General features: G+C 45.2%; 1 long non-coding RNA gene and 1 other non-coding gene across 3 annotated transcripts; both read right to left on the bottom strand.

Annotated features, from left to right (window-relative positions):
- Positions 1-739: 739 nt before the first annotated feature.
- LOC120396835 lies at positions 740-10102 on the bottom strand. 2 transcript variants are annotated; one of them, XR_005593431.1, is made up of 4 exons: positions 9796-10102; positions 5323-5379; positions 4471-4537; positions 740-1179 (listed from the first exon to the last, which is right to left on the bottom strand). It is a non-coding gene; the product is annotated as an uncharacterized LOC120396835 (long non-coding RNA). The 2 variants fall into 2 exon arrangements; XR_005593430.1 differs by lacking the exon at positions 4471-4537.
- On the bottom strand, positions 5151-5238 carry LOC120399742. The gene has a single exon (XR_005595339.1). It is a non-coding gene; the product is annotated as a small nucleolar RNA SNORD93 (small nucleolar RNA).
- Positions 10103-15256: the final 5154 nt, after the last annotated feature.

Raw genomic sequence — 15256 nt, 5'->3', positions numbered from 1 at the left:
GAGCTGTGCACTTTCCAGGGGAGTTCAGGGGGCAGGGAAGATGGAACCTGGTCTGGGGAGCAGCCTCTGGGCAGGCTGGCTCCTGGGATCTATAAAGGCTCATTGGGATTTGCCCCTCAATGAACTGATGTGTGCAGGGGGGGGAACAAGGTGGAAGTTTCCCCTAGGGCACAAAATATCCTTGCACCGGCCCTGCCCCAGGGGGTGCGGGCACCCCAGGTTAAGAACCACTGCACTAAACTGATAAGATCTGCATTTTAATTTAATTTTAAATGAAGCTTCTTAAACATTTTAAAAAACTTGTTTACTTTACATACAACAATAGTTTATAGACTTCTAGAGAGAGACCTTCTAAAAACATTAAAATGTATTACCGGCACGCGAAACCTTAAATTAGAGTGAATAAATGAAGACTCAGCACCCCACGTCTGAAAGGCTGCCGACACCTGGTGTATAAGCTAACTCATGATTATGTACATTAAAAGTGTGGTATACCCAGAGGTGAAAGTAAGCCGGTATGGTCCGGTACAGCGTACCGGCAAAAGCTGGTACGCTGTGCCAGACTGGACTGGCTTCCCCGGCAGTGATTTAAAGGGCCCAGAGCTCCAGCCACTGCGGGGAGCCCCGGCCCTTTAAATCACTGCTGGAGCTCCGGTAGCGGGGCTCGGGTGGTGCTTTAAAGGGCCCGGGGCTCCCCACAGTGGCTGGAGCCTCTGGCCCTTTAAATCACCACCGGAGCCCAGCTGCAAGGCTCAGGTGCTTTAAAGGGCCCCGGGCCCTTTATTTTGCCCCAAAACCCCCGGGGCTCCCAGCCGCCTCTGCAGCTGGTAGCTCTGGGGTGATTTAAAGGCCCTGGGGCTCCCAGCCCCAGCCACCTCTTCTGGTTGAGGTCACGCCCCCCCACTCAGGACTCCAGCGTACCAGTAAGTCCTTTCAGTTACTTTCACCCCTGGGTATACCCTGTACCCACCTGCTACACTTGAGCCTGATCAACTCAAGTGTAGTTTGATTGTATGCCAATAATGAAACCTCAGTGATGAGTCCAGAGTTGAGCTGATTTCTTGGATTCGAGAGAGCTGGCTAAAGTATTATCCCCAGAACTGGAGAGGTGTTCTGGCTAAGCCGAGTGGAAAAGCTCTCTGAGGAAATCCTAACATTGCCACTGTCACTTGTTCAGACCTAAAATGAAGATGAAAAATGTGATGGCTTTAGTTTGCAATTAATTATAAATTATTCTTCATGCTTTTTATCCCTTTGTGATAAAGTAGTAAGGAGAGTGGCTTGTTTTGGCCTTTCAAATACCTGAAGATCTCTATGAGCTGGGGACAGAGCTTCTGCCAGTGTCAATGGAGCTATGACAATTCACAGAAGCTAAGGATCTGACCACCTGACCCCATCCGTGATATATAAATGAATCATTTTGAATACATTTATCTGCCCAAGCTCTGTAGTTCTAAATATTTTTTCCAAAAGGCCATGCAAGCACATGTAATATATAACATTTTCCAAGATTAAGCTTGGTCTCAATATGCTAGTTAATATGGCCGTCTCATGCAAAAAGCTTTGGTTTAGGAGCCAACACAGCATTTTACAGGAAGCAATGGAAAGCACGTGTGACCCTAGCTGCTGCTGTCTTTTTACGTAGGCTTCTTTTATGCAAGCTATTGAAATCAGATTTCCAGTGTACTATTTTTTTACTTTACAAACACCCCCTTTTGTGCTGCTATCTAATGGATTGAAACCAAAATAGCATCTAAAAACAACTACCGTCCCAGTGCCTCTAACTAGTGTTTTTTAATCTTTATACGGCTAGAGGATACGTTGCCATATTGGAACACAGCTGGATAGTGTCCTATAAGATATTTGTGCTCATTGCACTGGTAAAACGGGCTACGCCAAGATTAAAGACCTCCTAAAATTATTGCTTGTACTCTCTTGAAAGTGCCTGATTTTTTTTATAGAATCATAGAATAAAATCATAGGACTGGAGGGGACCTCGAGAGATCATCTAGTCCAGCCCCCTGCACTCCTGGCAGGACTAAGTATTATCTATTCTAGAATGTGTGATCAGCAGCTCTGACACGAGGTTTTTTAAGCATAAGTTCTGTGTGCACCAGCCCCCTACAGTTTGTATTTGTTTGTTTTAAGCTTTTTTAAAGAAAAGGGTAACAGCTAGAAGTGACACAGATCTTTAGATGGTTGCCCAGTCATAATATTTAGCACTTCTGTACTATGTTAGCTCTTTAAAAATCACTGGACAAACATTAAACAAACTTAATCTAAAGCCTTTCAGCTTTTGAATGACTAGGAGTTGACAAAAACAGAGCTATTCCCTGTTGTGTTCTCTGCCCCCCTGAACAAAAAGACTTCAAGGAAAATCTGCATCTTAAAAGAACCATTAAGGATCTTTCAAAAGCACAGTACAATCAAGGCTGCTGTAGTGACACCTTTGCTTGTTACATCAGGTCTGGTGTTTGTTTAAGGCTGGTGTGGAATGAAAGGAGAGCTTCATTTGCATGTGCAATTCAAGCAGACCTTGTTTATTTTTTTCCCCCTTAAGATGCTCAAAGTTTAGGGGAGGAAAGTGAATGAGCTTCTGCTTATACCAGGTGTGAAAATGCATAAGGGACCAAAAGCTAAGACTACAGGGGTGTAAGTGTCAGCAGGAATTGGCCTGTGTTCTCATTCCCTTCTCGAATCACATTCCATGCTTATCCAACATTTTCCACTTGGGAAAGAAGTTAGTTTGAGTTTGGGCAGAAAAATGAGGACTAACTTTACGTTTATTTAGCTTTAAGTTTTTGAATGAAACTCAAAAGAAATCAAATGTGAAGTACTTTTATGATGGATTGAACTGCTGGAGAACCAGCAAATGGACAGAACCTACCTTTAGCCTATTCAGCCAGTCATTCTATCATAGCCTGCTAAGAAGTGGATTTAAAATCCTTGAGGGAGACGGGAGGGAGAAACCTACAATATTGTGTGTTGAGCTTCCTCCAGTGATTTTGCAACCCCTTAAAAGTACAAAGATGCGTTGGCCTGTGGAACTAGGCTGAGTATAAGGAAAGAACTTGGTTGCCTGGGCATCCCAGTACAGATTTTTAGATTTTTTGATTTTTAGTACAGTTCAATACAGTATTGAACACAGGGCATCATCAATCTGAAGCCCCTTGATTGTAGGTACTGTAAAAGTTAAAGTACTGGTATCCAGAATGGGATGTTTTGTTGTTTTTCCTACAAATGGGTGGGAATTCATTCCTTCTACATGGGAAGGGCAATAGTTCTGGCTGGAGCTGGCTAGCACGTGTGCAGGTTCTGTGCAAACTTCCCACCCTTCCACTCTGGTAGCGCCTCTCCCTCACCACCTGCTCTGCCCCCCCGACACTCGCCAGTTGTCCAGAAATGGGACCCGGCACACATAGAAGATGATGAGTATGGGCACTAGGACCCAGGAGGCAGCATCCTGGAGCTGCCTGCCAGCCTCAGCTGAGGAGGGGGACAGAGGGAGCCTCTTCCCTCCCTGACAGCTAAGCAGAGCTCCAGAGAAATCGGGGTGGGGAGCAGGGGGGGACACACACTGCTTGCTCAAACTACACCCACGGCTGGCATGAGTTCCCGTGGTAACCGGATTTTAGTGTCTGGTCACCAGTGGTAACTGGATACCTGGCAGCGTGTTCCTGCAGTGTGGGGGAGACACAGACGGGAGGGAGCAGAAGCAACAGGCTGCAGGCTGAGCTCCTTCCAAGGCACAGGTGGCTGCTTTGCCTTTCCTGCTGGTAGGAGCACTCCAGCAGGGCTGTGTGAGCAACCTCCCGCCCCAGCCCTGACCGTGCCCCTGCCTGACCAGTAGGGCCTTAAAAAGAGGAGGGCCTAAGGCTATCGCCTTATTAGCCTAATAGTTAATCTGACCCTGAGACTGCCCCAGCAGCGGCCAGTGTGCCTGGTGCAGGGGCTGCCTGAGCTGCCCCCAGGCCAAGCACATGGTCAGGCTGCAGAAGTCACAGAGGTCATGGAAAGTCACAGAATCCGTGACCTCTGTGACAAACTCTCAGTCTTAATTCTGAATAACACACGCCTCATTTTAACAACATGCTTCCTTCGCAGGGGGACTCAGGAATATTTGTCCTAACTATGCCTAACTTTTTTTTTTTCAATATTGACTAGCTTTAAAGCTGATAGTGTCCTTTTAAAAATAACCAAATTCAAGCCATAGCAGAAAACCATCCAGTAATGCCCATTCCTGTTGCATTTGAGATGTTGCAAATCTTTGCAGTCATTTTTTCGCTCTTCCCTCTCCTCCTCAGCACAATACCTTCCCTCCCAGAACTTCTTGTTCCATTTTCTAGTTACTGTGGGATTTTTTAGAAGTCCCTCCCCTGAGGAGCTCAAAAAGCCTGTACATAAAAACACTTTTAAAACAATGATGCAACTGGAGTGCAAATACTTTCATGTAGAAATCAGTTCCCTTACTTAAAAATGCCTTATCACTGTCAGAGTTTTCTCTCTTCAGCATCATCTTGTTTGTTATTCACACAGGCTAGAGAATGACAATTACAATAAGAGTGTGTTGAAATAAAGAAATTGAATGTGCATTTTTAAATACAATTTTTGTTTTTCAAGCGCTCCAATTCCATATCCTTATGATATCAAGGCACATGTAGGCCATAAATGGGTCATATTTTGTGTGTAATATTGAAATGTAGCGAACACATATAAAAGCAAATCAATTGCAGTGCTTTATTTACACCATTATTTTTAAAGTGCGTTATGTCAAAACACTATACCGAGAGTGGGGTTGGTATATAAACACTAACTAGCAAAGTTGTCTTTAGGCCTACAGGGTAGTCAAGGTTTGTCTGCACTTTTCTAGTTCATAGCAAAAACACAGCTGAAAATAAATGTGCTCTACTTAATCCTGTACAATCTTTATACCAGCTGTTATAGCAATTTATTCTTCAGATCCAGAAGATCCATTTGCTAGTCTTGCACGCAAATAACAGTTTACAAATAGGCAGTCTAACAGAAAAATCTTTTAAACCAATGCAAAACAACATAAATCTGTTATGCTTTCACTAGCAGAAGTGCAAATACTAATAATAAAAGGTTTAATTTAAAACCAAAAATACTTAAATATCTAATGGATGTCAGTCTGGCCTCAGGTAAATCCTTTAACCATCAGACTTGTGCATATCATTTTAAACAGGTATGCAATCAGATCATGGTTTTCATCCTTGGCCAGAAATTCCATCCACAATACCATAAATCTACAATATTTAATAAAGTGTTGCATTTAAAAGGTACGTAAATTCTTGTGAGATATACCTTCACAGGAAGCAGCAGTTGAATATTAAACAACAATTTGCATCTTCATTACTGAATCTGGAGGTGGGGGGAAGAGAGAGAAAGTTGAGTTTTGCATTAGAACACGTTGTGCAGGAATTTATTAGTTAATAATCAATTAAGACAGCAGCTTTTCTCATAAGATCACTGTGAAGTATCGCTGAGCACCGGCTTTCCTCAGACAGGTGTTTCTGTCACTGGTTTCAGTGACTGTAAAGAATAGCTTCATTCTCTTAATGGATTTAAATGCAAACCTTGCTTAACTGTCAGCTTCATTTTTTATTGCTAATACCTAGCTAGTTTAACTGGGTTTTCATATTTTATTAAATAGGCAGCCAAACATTCTGCTTATTTTTCCTCTTCCCTGATCATGTCAGTAACTTTTTATTAGGCATTTCACAGTATCACTTTTTCAGAAGTGTGCAATAGCAAATGGGACTGCCAGCATCCAGTGGGCACCAAACACAATTTCATAAGCAAAAATCTTTAACATGGAGTTAAGGTTGCAGTAACTCAGCACTGCCTGTGCTCCTCGTATCCTTTCAGAATGTGATAATTCCCAAAACATCTGAGAAACCAAGAAATGCAGCGCTAAGGTCCTCTTACAAGACATGTAGCGTTACATGAGAAAAACAGGAAATGCAGCATTAAGATGACACTTCCCACACAACACGAGCTCTGCCCATTTTGAGCCCTACCTAAGAAGTCTCTGGGGAGATCACAGCACCTCAGTCCTCACTTAGCTGTTTTGAGAAGTGTGATCTCTGCAAACCAGCAGCACATATTCCACAGCTCATGGTGCAGCACCAAGCACTGGGGGACTCTACTGGATTGTATGACTAGGAGAGTGCTAAATTGGAGTCGGGTTAGGCACAGAGAAATGACAGCTTTGCTTAGAAAGGGGTACGCTCCTGTTCTTGTCCCAGTTCCGATTGCCAAGCCCAAAGGAGCAGAGTATTACAGAACTGTATGTTTCTATTGCCTCCTCGTGTGCTTTACTATTTACAGTAATTTTGTGGTCTAAGCATCAAGTATGAAGTACTTACAACAGATTCCCTTAAATCATGAGTTCAAATCTACATGGGGTCAGCTCAGACCTTTGTTTTTTCAAAGCAGATGAGTTTCATGCCATTTTCTTGATAATGGTTTGAAGAGGAAACCTCAAAACCAGGCATCTCACAGGGACAGCAGAGCTCTCTGGACACTTTCTGTGTAATAGTAGAAATTACAGTGCCCCTGATGAGTTAGTCTGGGGCTAAAATTCCTCCTCACTGCAATAACGCTACTGTAAAAGGTAGTGCTTTGGTCTCATGCCACAGCACTTTTACAAAGGCTGGGATTCCTTTGTAGAGTTTATCTGAAGGCTCTGGAATTCTTTGGGATGAAGGGCACTATAGACTCAGAATAAATAAAATTATTGGTTCTATCCCTCCTGCCAGGATGAGCCATTCTGCAGAATAACCTTTCTTCCTTGAGGCAATGAGTGGGATTCAAGTGATTCAGCTATACCTAGACAAACATAAATCCACTCCCTCATCTTTTAGGCGACTCAGAGTCCTGCAGTCAGTTTCTATGAGTGACTTGAATTATTCCCTCACCCTGAAAAATGTGTTGCTTCCAGAACCATTTGCTGTACACAAGAGTTGCTAATGCATTTGTACTTAGCATAATTTCTTGGTCTTGTAGTCTCAGTTAAATCCTTTGGACATCAATACAGGAAACGAACTCCCCACTCAAATACAGCAGTCAGGGCCGTCCTTAGCCATAGGCAGAACAGACAGCCGCCTAGGGCACCACTAAGTCTGGGGGCACCGCTCTGCTGTGAGCCCGGACAGATGGGAAGCAGTGGAGCATGTAAGAGCAGGGCTGCTGGGTCCCAGAGAGAGCCAAATGCAGCACGGTCTGAGGAAGGGGATGGGCTGCTGGGGTCTCTGGGAAGGGGTGGGGAAAGGAACTCACTTGTAGGGTGACCAGATGTCCCAATTTTATAGGGACAGTCCCGATTTTTGGGTCTTTTTCTTATATAGGCTCCTATTCCCCCCCACCTCGATTTTTCACATTTGCTATCTGGTCACCCTAGGTGGGGGTAATTGGTACCTATATAAGACAAAGCCCCAAATATTGGGACTGGCCCTATAAAATGAGGACATCTGGATCTGGTCACCCTAGCTGGGGAGCGTGTCTCTCCCTCGGGCTGGCAGTGATCCAGCTCATCCAGGAGGAGCTGCACAGGGCAGGATGAGCTGCTGTGGTTCCATGGGTGCCCCATCCCTGAGACCAGATGCTGTGGTAACTTCACCATGGTCCGTTGGGCTGGCGGTGGTGCCCACTGGTGTGTGATCGGAGATGAGGGTTTGCTGCTGCTGTTGCCACTCTGCACCCCAAGAGGTGGATTTTGGGGTCCTGCAGTTTTCCACCTATCTCCTCCTCTACTGCAGCTGTTGGACCAGCAGGCTGGAGGGTGAGCCAAGCATGAAAGCAGTACTGAGTTGCCATTTAGATTGTCATTTAACAACTTTGTTTGCCAAAAGAGCTTGCTAACAATCCTGAATTAAATTTCAATATTTTTTTTTAAAAATCAATATCTTAGCCAAAAACAGAAAATTAAGTTGTTGACAATTATTTGTGACAAGTTTGGTATGGGGAAGGGAGTGGGCCAGTTTTCATCAGAGAAAAAAAAATGTTGACTGACTTTCCTATAGCCCTGTTACTGCTAAATAGAGCCCTCCAACAACTGTAATATGCTCATCTCCTTACTAATGTATAGAGCAGGGGTCGGCAACCTACGGCACATGTGCCAAAGGTGGCACGCAAGCTGATTTTTGATGGCACGCAGTGGCGGGCTGAGCGGCTCAGCCCACCACTGCTCTGGGGTTCCGGCTGCTGCCCCATTGCCACCCGGGGTCCCGGCCGCCAGCCCCACTCAGCACCCACTGCTGGCCTGGGGACCCCCAAGGAACCCCAGGCTGGCAGCGGGCTGAGCAGGCCGGTGGCTGAGACCCTGGCTGAGCCACTCAACCCGCTGTCGGCCTGGGGTTCCATTCACTAGCTGGTAGCGGGCTGAGCAGGACTAAATTCAATGAAATAGGAAAACAAGAGCAACTAATGACAAAGTGCAAGAACCTAGAGCAGTGGTCCCCAACCTTTTTCATCTGGCAGGTGCCAGACAAAGGACCGTGGCAGTGGACGAGCATCCGCCGAAATTCGGCAACATTTCAGTGGCGACGCCTCTGGATGACGCTGCTTATCAGCGGCAAGCAGCGTCATCCAGAGGCGTCGCCGCCGAATTTTGGCAGCATTTCGGCGGATGCTCGTCCGCCAGCCAGTATGCAGGTGCACTGAGAGGCCCCTGCGGGCACCATGGCACCCACAGGCACTGTGTTGTGGACCCCTGACCTAGAGAGCCTCCTGAAGCATGGTGATCGTTTTGATTTAAATGGACTTGAACTGTATGAAGAATTGCATGCACTGTCATCAATGTTGCCACATGCAAAATCGATAATGGACATTGTACAGTTTACTCATACCAGCAAACTTGTTGACATATATCCTAATGTGTATGTTGCCACTCGTATTCTACTGACAATTCCTGTAACAGTAGCACAGAGTTTCTCAAAACTAAAGCTCATTAAAAACTATCTCCGCTCTACAAGGAGTCAGGAACACTTGACTGGTCTTGCTATTCTTGCAATCAAACAAGACATCAGTTTGTCTTTGTCATACAATGACATGATTACTGATTTTGCAGCCAAAAAAGCCAGAAAGATTGCTTTTAATTAAAAACTAATCCTTGTTTCAATACCTCTTCATATAAATTTCTAATAAAATGTTGACAAATTAAAAAAATTATATTATTTGCATCATTCTGTCAAATCAGAATTTTTTCTATAGTGCTACTTCTTTAGTGCTAGTCCATCAGCATTACAGTGTGCTTAATTAAGTTAAACTGGTTTTAATTACATGCATGTGGTAAGTTTTCCAATAGTGTAAGCTTATGTTTGTGTTGCTAAGAGCAAGACAGGCACAGGGGCACCAGTTTAATAATCCTGCCTAGGGCACCATAAATCCTAAAGAACAGCCCTGACAGCAGTCATCATTGACTGTATGAACTGCAAGTTATTGAAAGGGAAGAGAAATTCAAAGTTGTTTTTGTCACCAAATCTAGTCCTTTGCCTCATCTTCAGGATTTCTCTCTGCCTTTCAGCCAGGGTCTAGGTTATTGTTCCTGCACTGCTTCTGCCATCCTTATGGTCAGAAGTCAGTTTTCCTTCTCATAAATATTCCACCAATGATTTACTGCACCATATTTGTCACTCATTGCAAAGTCAGTTTGCCTTCATTAAAAACAGAGAGAAAAAATAAGCAAATAAAGTTAAGTAAACATAACTACTCCCCAGACTAACATATCACTAAGAGGGACAGAGCTTTGAATTATAAATATGAAATAATACCTACAGCATGGCTGCAAAGTTCTGGCTCTGACCTTCTTCTTTGGGCAAAGCTGCCTCCATAGCGAGTCCTCATGGTATTTGTTTCGCAGGCAGTTGCAGCCACAGTTTCTTGTTAGTCCAGCTCCCTTTCTCCTTAGCATGTGACGGTCTTTTTTTGAATCCACACCTACCACTCTTTCTTACGGGCTAGTTTAGACCAGTTTCTAAAATATGTTTGTACTATTATCTCACACCAGTCAAACCTGTTTGGAAGGTGACTCATGATTCTCTCTCCTATCCTCAAGGCTATCATCTCAATAACAAACTGTACAGTCGCTTGTCTGTCTGGCATGTGAGGTATAACAGTAGCCATATATGGGAAGATGTAACTGCTAGAGGAAGTAGATACTTTTACATTAGGCACACCCTGTTTTTTCCAGTTTGCACAACCTTACCAGCACAAGTGATTCCTATAGAACACTCTTTACCACTCAAATGTCTTACTAGGTCAGCTTCTCATTGTTACCCTAATCAATGAGATCAACGACAAGCGCTAAAGGATAAGAAAAACACACACCCTATTGCAAAGCAGTATATTATACAGCTTACAATATAGTATTAGATCTTGAGTCTTGATAGAGATGGAAAGCAACTTTTCCCCTTTCCTCTAATTTACAGCTCTCTTCACCTCCCCCATGATCAGTTTAAGATATCTGCCTAAATGTAGATGATTAGCTATTCAGACAAGGATTTCTCTTATTTGCTTGAAAAGTGCATGTGCCATCAGGGGTGCTGGAACTAGGGATGATGGGGGGATGGCAGCACCCCTGGGGCTTGAAGTTGTTTCCATCATATCCAGGATTTACAGTTTTGTTCAATGATTTTCAGCCCCCCCCACCACCACTATAACAATTGTTTCAACGCCACTGTGTGCTGCAGTATAAATAACAATTCTTTGCCACACACCCCTAGCAAGCTAAATGAGAGGCATGTATTACACACCAGCTAGTTTGCGACTTTAGAGGTGTGTGACACAAGCCTCACAGCAGCGTTTAGTTAAATGATACACAAGTGGAGGCGATAAGACACAGTGGGCAAATCTCTTGGTCATTGTTTGAATTCAGAGGGGTGAGTGAAAACAGAGGGAAGCAGCTGCTGCACATGTGGCACTCTCTTGTGCGTACCCTCCCCCACAAGCATTAAAACCCACAGTTAAGATATTGCATAAGATATTGCTACAGTTTAAACAAATTCTGTCTCAGTGGGCATAACACCTCTTCCGCCTACTGAATCAACTGCTGGATTGTATTTGCTTTTTTAAGATCCCTTATACACTAACATTACAACAGTGTTGAGGGCACCCAGTTGAGAATCCAATTTCAATATAGTTTGTTGTGCCCCGTCTTAGCATGTCATTTTAGCATGGCTTGGATGCTCTTTCATTTGCACGGAGTGAAGTTGAATGCAGGTTCAGATGAACAAGTAGAACTTTATTAACCCTCTGCACTGCTCTGTCTGTGGGACTGCATTGCTTCCAGCCTGACTTCCTGTGTTCCATGTTTTTCTGAGGGAAAAATCTCTGACAACTGTGTACTGGGTGCACATGTACCTACAGTGGAATGGACATGTGCAATTACTTAAAGAAGAATGTTAGCTGATATTAATATACAAAAAAAGGATGAAGCGAACCATAATCCAGCAAAAACATTAACTTTCCCTCACAAATGATACTGAAACTTAGTGATGCTGTCACTCCTTCTATATTTATGAAAAGATATATTAACTGAATCCATGTTTAATAATGAGTTTGGCTTAACACAGTTTGCACTGTGACTGGGCAATATGAACTAGGATAAAACATATTCAGCTCATTTTGGAAAACTATTTATGAGACTATCTATAAGCGTTTTGACTTCAATGGGTCAAGAGTTCCAAAACTAAATGTGTCCATTGACTGAGGCCTGGTCTACAGTACGGCGTTAGGTCAATATATGCCATGTTAGGTAGAATTTATAATGTGGATATCTACACTACTGAGCCCTTTCCGCCAACCTAAAGGGCTTCTAAGATCTACGCCTGTACTCCACCTCGGCAAGAGGCATGGCGCTAGAGTCGACCTTCCCGGGTGAAATTAGGGATAGCGTAGACACAGCGCTGTATTATTTGACGCAATTGGCGGCCGGGCGGTGTCCCAGAGTGCTCCAATGTGACCACTCTGAACAGCACTTTCAACTCCACTGCACTTCAGCCAGGTACACAGGAAAAGCCCCGGGCACTTTTGAATTTCATTTCCTGTTTGATCAGCGTGGAGAGCTCACCAGCACAGCTGACTATGCCTGCCCAGGGCCGCAAACATGCTCCAGCATGGAGCATACAGGAATGGATCTGATTGCTGTGTGGGGAGAAGAGTCTATGCAGGCAGAGCTCCAAAGCAGCAGAAGAAACACTGACATTACATCTATGCCAAAATCACACAGGGCATGGGGGACAAAGGCTACACCAGGGACACATGGCAGTGCCATGTGAAAATACAGGAGCTCAGGCAAGCATACCAGAAGACAAGGGAGGCAAACAGTCGCTCTGGTTCTGAGCAGCAGACATGCCACTTCTATGAGCAGCTGCATGTGATTCTAGGCAGGGACCCCACCAGTACCCCAACACTTTCCATGGATACCTCCCAGGGGCCCCCCGCAGCTTCGGGCAACAACGAGGTGGACATTGTTGATGAAGAAGAGGAGGAGAAGAATGTGCAGCAGGCAAGTGGAGGATCCATTCTCACCGACAGCCAAGACCTTTTCGTAACTCTGGAGCCAATCCCTCACCAGGGACTATTGTTGCAGGACCGTGATGGTGGGGAAGGCACCTCTGGTGAGCGCACACTTGTAATCACACTACAAAGGTTACATGCAATTGTGTTTAATGTTTAATCTGAGGGAAACAATTGGGATACAGTGGTGGCTAGACCAGCTACACAAAGGGTGCTCCCCGGAAAAGCCTGTTTAAGAGCCAAGAGTTCCCCCTGCAAAAAAATTTCCCCAGGTGGCCCTGACACCTCCTACCCTTTGTTGTGTGCTTATCATGCCTGCCTGCAAACCGAAATCTGCTGCCCAGTGCTCTGCCGTGTGTTGTACCTTACTGGTAGGCGCTTCTTTGAGAAGACAAAATGTGTCCATATACCTCAGGGAGTGTATTTACTGCTGTGACGTGTTTCATTCATTGCAGAGTTAACCTTCTGTTTTCAACAGTGTATGTTCTGTAAGGCTACCCGTGTGGGTTTTTTCCCCTTGCGGCTGAAACCTTGTCTGTGGGTGCTTCCTCCACACCAGCACAAAGGCTGCCCCAGATTAGAAGGCGAAAAAAGTGGACAAGGGAAGACATGTTCTGTGATTTGCTGTGTTCCTCCGAGACTGACAGGGCCCAGCTGAATGCATGGAGGCTTACACTGTCAGAGAGTATGCCCTCCGACCAAGAGGGCAGGAAAGCATGCAGGCAACAAGAGCATAACATGCAAAAGGAGATGTTGCAGCTTATGGGGGAGCAAACAGACATGTTGAGGCATCTGGCTGAGGTGCAGGAAAGGCAGCTAGACCTTAGAGACCCGCTGCACCCAATGATGAACCAGCTGCCCTCCTCACCAAGTTCCATATCCTCCTCTCCCAGACATCCTAGAATGCGGGGAGGGGAGGGAAGGGGAAAGCTTCATTATCCCTTGAACTCAACTCCAGGGGATGGTTCATGGAGCAGAATGCTTTGATTCCACAGCTTTGATTGCTAGACAGTGCAATTGTAATAAGCTAAGTGTCCTTGCCCCCCCCCCCCCGCCCCATGTTATCAGGCCCTTAGACCTGGGTTATCTTTGCTATTCATTGCTGTCTCTGTTCAGTGTTTGTTAGAATAATAAAAATGCATGGATTGAGGACAAGAGGCTCTATTCACTGTGCACACTGTGGTTGTTGGGGGTTTAGTTTATAGGGCAGTACATGCAAAAAAGGAGGCAGGTTGGTAAGGAACACCACACAGAACTGTCACATCAGTGTTGGGTCATTCATGAAACTGGTTTTCAAAGTGTCTTGGAGACAAAGTGTGCCTCAATGTGCTCTTCTTATTGCCCTGGTGTCTGGCTGCTCATAATTGGCAGCGTCATGTACCTTTCCCGACCATCTTGCATTATATGGCATTTTTCTTAAAGTTTCAGCTCCTCGAGTCAAGTGACTACATGAGATTCTCAGCTTTCGTTAAAAAAAAATAAAAAGGTTGGCTCCATAAAGGCATTGTGATGCTGAGTTTCAGAATGTCTAACTTTTAGGAGCCTTAAAAATCACTGGGCTCCACAAAGCCTGAACTAGGTGCCTACTCTCCCTATACAATGGATGGGGAAAGAGATAGGCACCTGTGAATGGGATCTACAAAAGCCAGCACCTTAGGCGGGGAATTGTCTAAACTAGTTAATGGAAAATGCCAACAAGACAGGTGGGTCTTAAGCCCCATCCCTCTCATGGAGTTCAGTGTCTAAATCCAGGCTGCAGGAAGAGACATATCTCTGCTTACAGTACACACAGCCAGGCCAGAGGCAGATTACGGTTTTGTGGGACCCTGAGCCAAAGCAAGTGGGCCCCCCTCCCCACTCCTTCTGCCTGCAGTTCCTTTCCCCAGATGCTCCTGCTGGGGAGCGGGGTCGGGGCACAGGGAGTTGCCCTGCTCTGCCTCCCGCCCAGCAGCAGACCGGAACAAGCTCCCAAGCAGAAGAGCCAGGTGGGCAAGTGGAGCAGGGAAAGTCCACCTACCCCGCCCCGCGGCAGGAGAGCCAGGCAGATGGAGCAGGTTGGGGCATAGAGGTGCCCATTTTACCGGGGCCCCTGGGCACAGGCCCATAAGCCTAGTGGCTAATTCGCCATTGCCAGGAACCCTCTCCTGGAGTCACATAGTTTAGGTGCTTAAGCTTTTCTCAATGAGAACAGAATACGTGTCTGCCTATCTCAACACAAAATGGCCCTACAGGTGGGGGAGGCCTCCTTTAGTCCACTGGCTAGGGTACTAACCTGGGATGTAGGAGACCCTGGCTCAGTTCCTCCCCCTACTTGATGAGGCAAAGGGGTTCCCCACATCCCAAATGAGGGCCCTAACCACCAGTTTATGGGATGTTCTGATGTGGGTCTCACTCAATCTCTCTTGTTAAGCTGTTCCACTTTCTATTAAATAATTAAATATGAATTGGGCCATACAAAGAATGACAATGACTCTACGGCCCAGTGGTTAGGGCATACATCCAGGAGGTGAGAACCCCATGTTTAAATCCCTTCTCCTCATCAGATGGGGGAGAAACTGGATGTATGATTTAGTGACACAAAACCAGTAGACAGGGATAAGTACAAAACAGACAACAAGATTTATTTAACAAGGACCCCCACCACAAGTATAACAAGATAAACAGTTAACTACCTGGTTGTTAACACTCAGCAACAAAGGCCCAGAAATCCTTATACACA

This window comes from Mauremys reevesii, linkage group 2 (genome assembly GCF_016161935.1).
Source record: "Mauremys reevesii isolate NIE-2019 linkage group 2, ASM1616193v1, whole genome shotgun sequence".
Taxonomy (NCBI): Eukaryota; Metazoa; Chordata; order Testudines; family Geoemydidae; genus Mauremys; species Mauremys reevesii.
This window is presented reverse-complemented; position numbering and strand designations above follow the sequence as displayed.